We start from the raw sequence: 13,024 nt of genomic DNA, 5'->3' as shown, positions 1-13,024 counted from the left end.
AATCTAAGAAGCAAGCTGTTGTAGCTACCCTAATACATAACAAAATAGACATCAAACCAAAATCAAAAGAGATGGAGAAGGGCATTTTGTATTCATTACAGGACAAATCCACCAAGATGATGTCTCAATTCTGAATATCTGTCCCCACAAAATAAGGGCATCCACATTTGTAAAAGAAACATTACTAAACATTAAATCACATATCAAAATCCACACATAAATAGTGGGAGACTTCAACACTACACTCTGACCAATAGACAGGTCATCTAGACAGAAACTAAACAAAGAGATAACAGAACTAACAGGCTTTATGACTCAAATGGAACTAAAATAGCTACAGAGCATTTTACCCAAACACCAAAGAATATACTTTCTTCTCAGCACATCACGGAATCTTCTCAAAAATTAACTACATTCTCAGTAACAAAGCAAGTCTTAACAAATACAAAGACAATGGAATAACCCCCTGTATCTTATATCACCATGAATTAAAGTTGGAGTTCAACAACAAAGACTACAGAAATCCTACAAACTCATGGAAACTGAAAAACTCTCAACTGAATTACCACTGGATCAGGGGAGAAATAAAGGAATTAAAGATTTCCTAGAATTCAATGAAAATGAATGCACAACATACCCAAACTTATGATATACAGTGAAAGCAATACTAAGAGGAAAGTTCATAGAACTAAGTGCCTGCATAAAATATTTGGAGAAATCTTAAATAGTGACTAAACAGCACACCTAAAAGCTCTAGAACAAAAAGAAGTGAACACACCCAAGAGGAGTAGATGGCAGGAAATAAATTCAGGGCTGAATTCAATAAAATAGAAACAAAGATCTCCCACCCCCTACCAAGCCAACCATCCCCTGCAGCATCAGTGACCACTGGAGCCATGCACCCACTCTGCACTGATTGGGAACAGGTAAGGCCTCACCTCTGGGCAGACCATTTCTTTAGCCCCTAGGCCCTGGGGGTACATTTTGTGCCACTTCCGCCCCTAGCCAGTGCAGCCCCAGAGACTGGGCAGCAGATTCTTCCCGCACCCCCTGTTGCCAAACCAACCATCCCTGTGACATCAGTGACCACAGGAGCCATACGCTCACTCTGCACTGATTGGGAACAGGTAAGGCCCTGATCTCTGGACTGCCAGACCAGATCTCTAGCCCCTAGGCCCCTGGGGCATATTCTGTGCCCCTCCCCGCAGCCATTGGAGCCCCAGGGACCTGGCAGCTGCCTCTTCCCCTGCCCCCTCACCAAACTAACCATCCCTTGTGGAACCAGTGACCACTGGAGTCATATGCCCACCCTGCACCAGTTGGGAACAGGTGAGGCCCTGATCTCCAGACTGGGCAGACCAGTTCTCTAGCCCCTAGGCCCCAGGGGCACATTTCATGCCCCTTTCCCCCACCAGTCAGTGCATCCCCAGATACTGGGCAGCAGATTCTTCCCCCAACCCCTGGACAAACCAACCATCCCCTGTGACTCCAATGACCACCGGGGCCATATGCTCACCTGCTGGGGACAGCATATAAGATGCCTGACGTGTTGCCAGCAGAGATTGGAGGTGAGGGACCTGAGATTGTGGACCATCAACCCTCTGTGTGTTCCTCTCCAGATCTTCTGCTTAGCATGCCCCTAGAGGGCCAAGGCAGAAATGCCTACGTGTCTCAAAGTCATGCTTTAGGGCATGCACATGTTATGTTCTCCATATAATTATTTCTTGTAATTCTGGTCTTTTTCTTCCATCTAATCTTCATGTTCTGTGTTCCTAGATCAATGGTGATGTCTGTGATACAGGAAAGGAGTGAAGTAAATTTCACAGGAAATTATACAGAGATGATCACCCAGGCTGGGTTTAAGGCGGTTATGCAGTTCATGGAAAAGAACCTGCAACCTGGGGAAGCTTTTCAAGCTTGGATAACTGTACCAAATGTGTGGTCAACTATAGCACATGGTTATGATGTGTATCAACACACTGGACTCAAATTGGCCATGGTGATTAATTCAGTTTCTGAGGATATTCCAAGGCCATTGTGTAAAACTTGAGACCCTAAGGGGAATTGGCTGAAGACTGTGGATGGAATAACATATGGATGGGATGACAAACTAAAGTGTGGGAACCTAGAATAGGAGGAAAATAGTGGCCTCCACCAAGAAAGGGAGATGGCAACTTTAATCCAGATATTTTGATTCCTCCTGAAGGAGAGTGGAGACAATGTGGCAATGGTTGGAGTGATTGCTGCAAGTTTTATTGGGTTCCTAGATTGAAAAGAGCTGCCAGGAAAGGTGAGCTTCCTTTGATGGAAGCTCTGAAAATTGGATCAGGTCTTCCTTGGAATTGTTGGGATAAGAAAGACAAAAGTCACTGACTTGCAGGGACAGATTTCTTGTCTGAGGTCATTGTGGCCCACCAGTCACGGGGCTTGGTGTTTGCAGAAGGCTGAGGAGGAACTTAGGTGGCTGCAGGGGTCTTGAGGTCGGAGCAGCTGTGTGAGAAGGAAATGACTGTTTGGTACATTAAGCACTGTTCTTATTTTTACCTTTTTTGTGAAATTGCATGTTGCTAGCCTCTGGGTCAAGTGCTCAGATGATTGTATAATCATTAATAATAAAAATAGATTATGCTTGCTTCGGTGATAAGTCTGGGATAGTTTCTGTGATGATGAAGAATATATTGGTGATTTTCTAAGAATAACTTTTGGAATCATGAGAACACTCCGTATTGGGTGATTTCCCCTTCTTTTCTTTCTGTTCCCCCTTGCTTATGATAATAAAAGACTGAGGTTACAAAGGCAAAAGCAGAAGCTAAAGAAGCTGTAACAAAGAAGCTACTTAGTAACTGTAGAAGCCCGAGTGACCTGTCAGCTTGCACGAGCACTGTCTCTGAGTCCTTACTATGCCTTCGAGGTATCCCATCCTTCGGACCCCTGAAACTGCTGAGGCTGGTCCCCGGCACCCACCCTGCACCAATTGGGAACAGGTAAGGCCCTGATCTCTGGACTGGGCAGACCATATCTCTAGCCCTTAGGCCCCAGGGACACATTTCATGCCCCCTCCAACCAGCGCAGGCCCAGAGACTGGGCAACAGCTTCTTCCCCAGCCCCCCTCACCAAACCAACCATCCCCTGTGGCACCAGTGACCACCCGAACCAAAAGCCCACCCTGCACCGATTGGGAACAGGTAAGGCCCAGATCTCTGGATTGGGCATACCAGTTCCCTAGCCCCTAGGCTCAGGGGCACACTCTGTGCCTCCCCCCCGCCCCGGCCAGTGCAGTCCCAGAGACTGGGCAGCAGATTCTTCCCCCACTCTTATTGCCAAACCAACCACCCCATGTGACACCAGTGGCTACTGGAGCCATACACCCACCCTGCACCGATTGGGAACAAGTAAGGCCCAGATCTCTGGACTGGGCAGACCAGGTTTCTATACTATAGGCCCCAGGGACACATTCTGTGCCCCTCCTTCCCCAACCAGTGCAGCCCCAGAGACTGGGCAGCAGCTTCTTCCCCTCCCCTCTTCACCAAACCAACCATCCCCTGCAGCACCAGTGACCACTGGAAACATAGGCCCACCCTGAACCAATTGGGAAAAGGTAAGGCCCCATCTCTGGGCTGGGCAGACCAGTTTTCTAGCCTCTGGACATTTTGTGTTATAACTTTGTTGGCTTTAATATTTTCTTTGACTGACAAATTTATTTTCTGTATTGTATCTTCAATGCCAGGGATTCTCTCCCATCTCTTGCATTCTGCTGGTTATGCTTGCATCTGTAGTTCCTGTTTGCTTACTCAGATTTTCTATTTCCAGAATTCCCTCAGTTTGTGTCTTTTTATTGTCTCAATTTCAGTTTTCAAATCTTGAACTGTTTCCTTCACCTGTTTATTTGCTTTTTATTGGTTTTCTTGGCTTTCTTTGAGGGATTTATTGATTTCTTCCAATTTTTTGTTTGTCTTTTCCTTGATTTCTTTAAGGGAATTTTTCCTTTTCTCTTTGAAGGACTCTATAATATTCTTAAAGTCATTTTTTTCTTGGTTTGGTTTGCTCTGTTTTTTTTTTAAATTTTATAATTAATTTAATTTTACATATCAGCCACAGATTCCCCTGTCCTCCCTCCTCCCACCCCCATCCCTGCCCTCCCCCCAATCCACCCCCCATTCTGACCTCCTCCAAGGCAAAGACTCCCCTGGGAATTCAGCTCAGCCTGGTAGATTCAGTTGAAGCAGGTCCAGTCCCCTCCACTCTTCACCTAGGCTGAGCAAAGTGTCCCAGCATAGGCCCTAGGTTCTGAAAAGCCAGCTCATGCACTAAGGACAGGTCCTAGTCCTACTGCCTGGGAGCCTCCTAAATAGTTCAAGCTAATCAACTGTCTCACTTATCCAGAGGGACTGGTCCAGTTCCATGGGGGCTCCTCAGCTATTGGTTCACAGTTCATGTGTTTCCACTAGTTTGGCTATTTGTCCCTGTTCTTTTTTCCAATCATGGTCTCAATATCTCTTGCTCATATAATCCCTCCTCTCTCTCACCAATTCCTGGAGCTCCACCTGGGGCTTGGCCGTGGATCTCTGCATCTGCTTCCATCAGTCACTGGATGAGAGTTCTATCATGACAGTTAGGGTGTTCTGCTAGCCGATCACCAGACTAGGTCAGTTCGGGCTTTCTCTTGACCATTGCCAGTAGTCTTTTGTATCTTTGTGGATTTCTGGGGACTTCTCTAGCACTTTGCTTCTTCCTATTCCCATGGGGTCTACATTTATCATGGTCTCTCTTTCCTTGTTCTCTCTCTCTGTTCTTGATCCAGCTGAGATATCCCACTCCCCTAAGCTCTCTTTCTCCTGACCCTTGGCCCTTCATTATCTGCCCCCCCCCCACGTCCAGTTTGCTCATGTAGATCTCATCCATTTCTCTGTCATTGGGCAATCCCTGTGTCTTTCTTAGGGTCCTCTTTCCTAGGTAGCCTCCCTGGAGCTGTGAGTAGTAGTCTGGTCATCCTTTGCATTACATCTAGTATCCACCTATGAGTAAGTACATACCATGTTTGTCTTTCTGAGTCTGGGTTACCTGACTCAGGATGATTTTTTTTTCTAGAGCCATCCATTTGCCCGTAAACCTCATGATGTCATTGTTTTTCTCTGCTGAGTAGTATTCCATTGTGTATATGTACCACATTTTATTTATCCATTCTTCAGTTGAAGGGCATCTAGGTTGTTTCCAGGTTCTGGCTATTACAAACAATGCTGCTGATGGGAGCTCTGGGTCAGATCTCTTAAAGTCATTTCTAAGGTCAATTTCTTCTGCATTGGGATGTTCAGGTCTTGCTAATGTAGAACCACTAGTTTCTGGTGGTGTCATATTGGTCTTTATGTTACTGACTGTATTTTTGCACTGGCATTTGCCCATCTCTTTCTCCACTTGGTGCAAACAATGTCTGTGTCTGAGGGAGCCTCTCTTGGTCCAGTTGACACTGTTGGTCCTCTTAGTCCATCTGAACTGTCAGGCTATGTCTCATGGAGATGCTGTGGTCTTGGAGGGTGGTGGTTTTGGAGGGTGGGATAGGGGATGGTAATAGTCTGGCCTGCCTACAGGAGACCAGCCTGCTGGCCTGAGACTAGGTCTGTAATGGGTGGTGTTGTGGGGGCATAGGGTTGTGCTTCTTGACCCAAATCCTAGAGGCTGGGGTGATCAGGTAGGAGAACAAAGACTCACCTCTTAGTCCAATCAGCACTAGTGGGCTCTGTCTCAGGGAGAAGCTGTGGTCTCAAAGGGTGGGTGGGTGGGTGGATTTGAGGGTGGGGTAGAGGATGGTGGTAGTCCATCTTGCCTGCAGGAAACCTGCCTAATGGCTGAGACTAGGTCTACAATGGGTGGTGGTATGGGAGTGTGGGGTTGTGCTCCTCCTCCCGAAGCCTAGAGGCTGGGGTGGTCAGCCAGGATAACAAAGATTCACCTCTTAGTCCAATTGGCACTAGCCGGCTCTGTCTCAGGGTGAGATTTCTTCATGGGAGGAATTAGTTAAAAGAGAGAGTTTTTTCCCACATTAAAAAATGGGAAACACCAGAAGTGAGGGTATGAAGGAGGTGAAGGAATGTTCCAGGCTGGGTTCCTCTTTTCTGACACTATTTGCAATACTGCAGACATGGGAACACAGAGGCATCATTCCTCTCACAAGCAAATATGTTACATTTCAAATTAGTGGGAATTACCAGTAAATATATTGTTTTTTCTTTGCAGCTATCAGTTATTACCTCATCAAGAGAAGACAGGTCCATTGCACTTTTGATCGTCTTTAAAGTGGAGATCTCACTACTGGAGAAAAGCTGTTTTTTACTTTTCTGCAATGGAAAGGTAGAGGTATGAACTTTCTTGGTTTTGGAAATTAATTATTTTGTTTGGTGTGTATGTGAAGTGTGTGTGGGCCCCAAAACTTTGTTTGATTTTCAAATGAAGCTGACTTCTGAAACAAAATAGGCTATGCTGTGTTCCTTTAAACTATGTATACCAATATTAAAAACAGACTTGGAAAAAATGTGAAACACAATTATGATGGAGAGTTAGGTCTATGTATGATTACACATTGCATGATACACAGTTTGAAAATAGAACACTTAGATGAGAGGATAATTAATTTAGATGGGATTTATATAATGCCAATTATTATCTATTTGATAATTTTTGTCTTACCATGAAAAAGTTGGTTAATATGAGTGCCAAGATAAAAGTTTTAGAAAAACTTATTAAAACAGTTCATAGTGATATTCAGACCCAGACAGAGGAAGTTAAATGAGAACCAATCTCAGCATTGCATTATAAGGTTATAGAGGAACAGCCTAAGGTTTTCAAACAGCCAACTTTAATTTATCCAGTAACCTTACAGGAACTGCCAAGTGATAGATATCCCCAAGGCTGTGTATGAGTTGAATGGATTCCTGTGTGAATGTTAGGTTTGAGGAGATTCAAGGAAGTGATAGTCTCATATGGCATACAGTCACCTTTTGTGGAACAGATGTTAAATTCTTGGTCAATTTGTAATAGAATTATCTCTCAAGAATGGAAAGACTTAGTTACAGCAGTCTGGGAGGCTGGTCTTCAATTACAATGGAGGACCTAATGGAAAGATGAGGCTAAGCAATTAACAATGAAGTAGGGCTAGAGTTATGGAAATCTCCCAAGACCAACTTCTTGGAGAGGGAGATTATGCTAATGTAGAAAGGCAGTCTTTATATGATGACCACAACCTGGATTTATGCCATGCAGCAGCCTTGAATGCTTAGGACAGAATTGAAGAAGTAGGAAAGAAAACTTAGTCATTTACTAAAGTTTTACAGGGCCCAAAGGAAACCTTCACTGATTTCTTAAAAAGATTGACTTCAGCAGTAAATAAAATGATGCCAAGTTCAGAAGCTAGACAAATAATAATTGAATCTCTGACTTTTGTAAATGCACAATGCAAAAGAGTAATTAGGCTATCAAAGGCAAGATCAGCACCTATGGAGGAAAGGATGCAGGATACAATCATTATTGAATTTCATAATCATGATGATGCTTGGGTAGGAGAGTTATTTCCAGAGGTTTGAAGAAAAACCAAAATGTCAGGTATTTCAATTGCAGTAAACAAGGTCACCTAAAAAGGGAATGTAAATAAGGCATGTCTATAAACAATATTTTTCTAAGAATAATCCCAACAGAACACCTCTTGTTTTTTGGAGTATGCAGAAGGTGTGGCAAAGGAAGACATTAGACTAATAAATGTAGATCAACAAGGTACAGTGAAGGTAACAATTTGCCATTAGAAAACATCTTGAGGGCCGTCTAGAAGGGCCCTATGTCAAATTTGGTTTAGTCACTTCCTGTCATGGTGGGGGACACTCCTTCCCAGAGCAATTAAAGAACCTAATGGCTATTGCAAAGAACCATACTACTCTGGATGATAGAACAGCTATAGAAGAGAGGATAAAAAATTCAGAAGAAACCATAAAGTGAAAATTTTGGCAAACTTCTGTAAATAAACAAAGACAAAATTAAAAATATGAATAAATGATGTCATTGAAGGTCTTGTAGACACAGGTGCAGATGTAACAATAATTGCACCAGAATCTTGGTATTCAAATTGGCCACTTCAGGAGGTGATATTCAGCTTTTAGGTACTGGAACATTATCTCAGGAAAAGCAGAGAGTAAGATGGGTCAAATGTATAGGGTCAGAAGAATAGAGAGGAAAATTAAAGCCACATGTGGCTTACATAGTAATAAATTTATGGGTACATGATTTGTTGCAGCAATGGAATACCTAAATTAACATTCCTTCAATCTTAGAAATAAATCATAAACTAACATATGTTTCTGGGGAAAATATTAAAGTCAGTATAAAGAACATTCACAGACCATTCAGGTTATACAAAAACAGGGCACAATAGCTGCTGATCTTTCAAAGGTACCAACAGCCCTACTTTTAAAATGGTTAGCTGATAAACTTGTCTGGGTAGAATAATGGCCTTTGACATCAGAAAAATTACAGGCCTTAGAACAGCTGGTATAGGGGCAGCTAAATGCTCAGCATATTCAAGAATTGACCAGTCCTTGGAATTATCCTATATTTGTTATTAAAAAGAAATCTGGAAAATGGTGAATAGTAATGGATCTAAGAGCTGTTAATAAGGTTATTCAGCCAATGGGCTCCCTACAGTCTGTAATTCCTTTGCCTTCTCTGTTACCTAAAGGATTGTCTCTTATAGTTATCAATTTAAAAGACTGTTTCTTCATTATACCTTTCAAGAAAAAGAGAAAAATTTACCTTCGTGATGACTACTTATAATAATTCTCAGTTTGTTAAGAGATATCAATGGAAAGTTTTCCCACAGGGAATGTTAAATAGCCCCACCCTGTGCCAATATTTTGTAAATCAGCCTTTGGAAATAATATGTAAACAGTTTTCTCAATCTATAGTTTACCATTACATGGGTGATATTTTACTGGCTGATTCAAATGTAGATACTTTATAAAGAATGAAGAAGTAAAGAAAATTTTGCCTTGTTGGAGATTACAAATGCTCCTAAAAAATACAAAGAGAAGATTCTATTAATTATTTAGGATATAAAATAGGTCTGCAAAAAATTAGAACCCAAAAGTTGCAAATTAGGAGAGATCAATTACAGACTCTTAATGACTTTCAAAGAGTCCTAAGAGACATTTCCAATCTATGGCCCATTATTGGGGTAAAAAAATGATGAACTGACTAATTTGTTCAAAACCTTAAATGATGACAAGTACTTAAATAGTTCAAGAGAATTATCAATTGATATAGAGAGAGATTTGACTTTGGTAAAAAAGAAATTACAGGATGCACATGTAGATCATCTGGATCTAGAGCTTGATTGCATTCTGGTTATTTTACTCTCTACACATTTTCCTACTGGAATATTAATACAGAGAGAAGATGTTATCTTGGAATGAATCTTTTAACCACATAAACAGAGTTAAAAATTAAAATCTTATGTGGAAAAGGTCTCTGGTTGATTCTAAAAAGAAAAACCGAGACTTCATCAGTTAGCAGGAATAGATCCAGCAGAAATTGTAATATCTTTCACTAATAAAGAAATTTACAAATTATGGACAGAAAGTGAACCTTGGCAAAGAGCTTGCAGTATTTTTTTGGGTGAGATTAACAAGAAATATCCCAAAAGTAAGAGAATTCAATTTATAAAGAGAACAAACTAGATCATTCCTCATATTGTATGGGGAACAACAATTTCAGGAGCCCCTACATTTTATACTGATGCAAACAAATCAGGTTATAAATAAGTAAATTTAAATAAAGTGGGTCAAACAAAAGTAAAAAATGTCCAAAAGCCAGAATTATATGCTATTCTGATGGTATTAATGGATTTTACAGAACCTCTTAATATAGTTAATGACTGTCAGTATGTAGAAAGAGTTGTCTTACACATTGAAACTGATGAATTTATTCCTGATGAGTCAGAATTAACTTGTTATTTATTCAGTTACAAGTAATAACTAGAAATGGGAATCATCCCTTATATATTACACACATATGATCCAATATGTGTCTTCTAGACCCTCTAGCTCGAGGTAATGATAAAATTGTTCAACTATTAATGGGAAATGTGCTGGAGGCCTCAGAATTTCATCAAAAAACACCATGTCAAAAGCAAAGGTTTGAAAAATGATTTTTCCATCACTTTCCATCATAAGCCAAAGAAATTATAAGGAAATGTCCTACTCATTCTTTATACAACCAAACTCCACTACCTGCAGGAAATAACCCAAAGTGTACTCCAAGGAATGAAATCTGGCAGTTGGATATATTTTATTTTGTAGAATTTGGAAAATTGAAATATACACACCACACCATTGATACCTATTCAGAATTTCAATGGGTGATTACTTTGAGTTCTGAAAAGATGTATTCTGTAACCACACATTTTCTAGAAGTTATGGCCATCCTGGGTATACCTGTACAAAATAAGACTGACAATGCTCCAGCATATGTCTCTAGTAAAATGAAACAGGTTTTTTTTTTTGCTTATTACAATATAATACATATTACAGGTATACCACACAATCCTACAGGGCAAGCAGTCATAGAAAGATCATATTGAACTCTAAAGGATATGCTAAAAAAGCAGAAAGGGGTAATAAAGGCCCCCCAGACATAGATTGTATAATGCTTTATTAACTTTGAATTTTCTAAATGCTAATGAGAAAAGAATGACAGCTGCAGAGATACACTGGATGATAGAAAAAAACCTTACAGAATTAAATCAGCCTGTATACTTTAAAGATGTCCTGACCTCAGAATGGAAACCAGGATATGTGTTATGATTTGCTTTTGTTTCCATAGGAGAAGAAAAGGTATGGATACCATCAAAACTAATAACAGTTTGATTTGAACAAGAGAAACTTCTTAATTAGAAGCAGTGATAGTTCATCAACCAGCAGGACTATTCAATTAAAACTAACTTATATGACTAATAAATGCTTTTTATTTGATCAGATATAACTTGCCAGAAGGGGACGTCCCCAAATTTAGGGTTGGGAATGGTTTTGTTTTTGTCTTTTCAGAAGAATGAAGACATTAAGCTAAGGAATATGTAGAACACTGACAAATAAAGAAAAAGGAAAAATCAGCCAGAAAAAAATGTCCCAAGAAAAGGAGTAAATTGGCCTATTAGTATATCATATCTCTAACAGGATAAAAACTCATAAATCTTCCCAAATATTTGTTTCTGATTTTCTCTACAAACACATAAGATAAATGGTCTTTTTGTAGTCCCAGTTCAATTGAAAATTAAAGGCTTTGGAGTTGGAATGTGGCTTTCTCCTTCTCAAAACACAAGCATGCTTGTTAAAGTAAAATCCAACATCTCTGTCTCATGTCAGAAGAGCTACCTGATATGGGATAGAAGAAAAAACTAGGGACTAATCTATTGCTACTAATCTCATAATACTTTGTTTTTATTTTGACTCTTTAAAACTTTTGCATAAGATATGATTATTGTCTCAAAATTTATAAGATATATATATATATATATATATATATATATAGTCATGATATTAATGGTCACTCAGAGTACTAACTATTATAGAAAAAGGCTTCATCTAGCTTCCTGTACATGATTTTGGGTTTGAGTCTCTATTAGGTAACTAGTAATTAAGTTTTTGTACTCTGGATGTATATAACAAATACTGATCTTTTAACCTCTTTAAGATCTGCTGCATATGACATTTAAAATATCATCCTGAGTGAGGTAACCCAGACTCAGAAGGATAAACATGGAATGTACTCACTCATAAGTGGATACTAGATGTAAAGCAAAGGATAACCAGATGACAACCCACAGCTACAGAGAAGCTAGCTAACAAGGAGGACCACAAGAGGGACACATAGATAGCCCAGCAAAGAAGAAATAGATGAGATCTACATAAGCAAACTTGGGGTAAGGGGGATAATGGAGGGCAAGGAATGAGGGATGAGAACATAAGGAAATGGGAGGTTCAAGCTGGAACAGGGACAGGATGGGAGAGCAAGGAAAGAGATACCATGATAAATGAAGACATCATGGGAATAAGAAGAAACAAGGTACTAGGGAAGTTCCCAGGAATCCACAAGGATGACTCCACCTTAGACTGATAGCAATAGTTGAGAGAGTGCCTGAACTGGTCTATTACAGTAACCAGATTAGTGAATACCCTAATTGTTATCATAGAGCTTTCACCCAGGTACTGATGGAAGCAGATGCAGGGATCCACTGCTGGGTGCCAGGGTGAGCTCCAGGAGTCCAACTGATGAGAGAGAGGAGGGATACTATAAGCAAGGGACATTGAGATCATGATGGGAAAATGTACAGAGATGGCCAGCCAAACTAGTGGAAATCCATGAACTGTGGACTAATAGCTGTGGAGCCCCCATGGGACTGGACTAGGCCCTCTGGATATGCAAGACAGTTGTTTAGCTTGAACTGTTAGGGTGGCCCCCAGATAGGGGGATTGGGATCCATCCCTGGTGCATGAATGGACTCTTTAGAGCCCAGTGCCTATGGTGGGACAACTTATACAGCCTTGGTGTAGGGAGGAGGGGCTTGGACCTGCCTTAACTGAATGTGTCAGGCTTTGCTGACTCATGGGAGACCTTGACTTGGAGGAGGTGAAAAAGGGGAAGGGTTGGGGGGATTCTGGGGAATGGGAATAGGGAGGAGGGGGATCTGTGGTTTGTAACATAAAAGAAAAAATAAATATGTTCAAGTTTTCTGAGATGAATCATGACCACACCTAACAGCAACCTTTGAAGTCTCTAAAAGGATTATGGGGCCCCACAATGATTCCACATGGCCTATAATAACAACACTAAGCTAACAAACATCATCCAAAGATTGGCTTTGGACTACAAACTGCTCAGGACAATTTCAAGGTGTTTAGCTGAGATGGTCCACCCTCACAAACTACAAGCCCTGCACATTCCCATTATGAAAAGACTGAACAACAAATAAATGATACAGCTACCTCTCCCA

This window comes from Peromyscus eremicus, chromosome 6 (assembly GCF_949786415.1).
Source record: "Peromyscus eremicus chromosome 6, PerEre_H2_v1, whole genome shotgun sequence".
In the NCBI taxonomy this organism is placed as follows: Eukaryota; Metazoa; Chordata; class Mammalia; order Rodentia; family Cricetidae; genus Peromyscus; species Peromyscus eremicus.
The sequence above is the reverse complement of the archived record's forward strand: the minus strand, read 5'-3'. Positions refer to the sequence as shown.